At 47.8% G+C, this 1,184-nt stretch overlaps 1 protein-coding gene across 4 annotated transcripts in view; it reads right to left on the bottom strand.

Moving 5' to 3' along the window:
- The window catches only part of TRUB2 (TruB pseudouridine synthase family member 2), a 10,026-nt gene that overhangs the window by 3,753 nt on the left and 5,089 nt on the right, over nt 1–1,184 (bottom strand). The gene's annotated exons all lie outside the window — the stretch shown is intronic.

The raw sequence follows: 1,184 nt of genomic DNA, 5'->3' as shown, positions 1-1,184 counted from the left end.
AGAGAGAGAGAGAGAGAGAGAGAGAGAGAGAGAGAGAGAGAGAGAGAATCTCTAGCAGGTTCCACACTCAGCACAGAGCCTGACATGGGGCTCAATCCCATGATGCTAGGATCATGACCTGAGCTGAAATAAAAGAGTGGGACACTTTAAAAAAAAAAAAAAGAAGAAAGAAAAGGAGAAAAAGGGCACCAGGGCGGCTCAGCCGGATGAGCATCCAACATCGGCTTAGGTCATGATCTCGCAGTCTGTAAGTTCAAGTCCCACATTAGGCTAGAGCCTGCTTTGGATTCTGCATCTCCCTTTCTCTCTGCCCCTCCCTCACTCATGTTCTGTCTTTGTCTCTCAAAAATGAATAAATGTTATAAACAAATTTTAAATCTTCTTTAAGAAATGCACAATAATTTTTTTATTTTTTAAAAAATGTTTTATTTATTTTTGATAGAGAGAGAGAGACAGAGCATGAGAGGGGGAGGGGCAGAGAGAGAAGGAGACACAGAACCGGAAGCAGGCTCCAGGCTCTGAGCTAGCTGTCAGCACAGAGCCTGTCGCGGGGCTCGAGCCCACGAACGTGAGATCTGACCTGAGCCGAAGTCGGAGGCTTAACCGACTGAGCCACCCAGGCGCCCCCACAATAATTTTTTTAAATGTTTACTTATTTCTGAGAGAGAGAGTGCGAGCAGTGGAAGGACAGAGAGAGAGGGATATACAGATCTGAAGACAAGCTCCAGGCTCTGAGCAATCAGCACAGAGCCCAACGTGGGGTTTGAACCCACAAACTGTGAGATCATGACCTGAGCCGATGGTGGACGCCCAACCACTGAAACACCCAGGCGCCCCTACAATAATTCTTTGCAGTTTATTTTTTTGGGAAGGAGAGAGGAAGCACACGCATGAGCACGCAGGGGCAGAGTCCAACACGAGGCTCAATCTCAGGAGCCACGAGATCATGATCCGAGTTGGACACTTAACCAACTGACCCACCCAGGTATCCTTCTTCTTTAAGAAATTCAGATTAGGGGGCACCTGGATAGCTCAGGTCATGATCTCATGGTTCAGGAGTTCGAGACCCGCATCAGGCTCTCTGTCAGCACAGAGCCTGCTTTGGATCCTTTGTCCCCATCCTTCTCTTTGCTCCTACCCCACTTATGCACACAACACACACACACTCTCTCTCTCTCAAAAAT

The sequence above is a fragment of the Suricata suricatta genome, chromosome 13 (genome assembly GCF_006229205.1).
Source record: "Suricata suricatta isolate VVHF042 chromosome 13, meerkat_22Aug2017_6uvM2_HiC, whole genome shotgun sequence".
NCBI classification, from domain to species: Eukaryota; Metazoa; Chordata; class Mammalia; order Carnivora; family Herpestidae; genus Suricata; species Suricata suricatta.
Note: the sequence above shows the minus strand (reverse complement) of the source record. Positions and strands in the feature narration are given on the sequence as shown.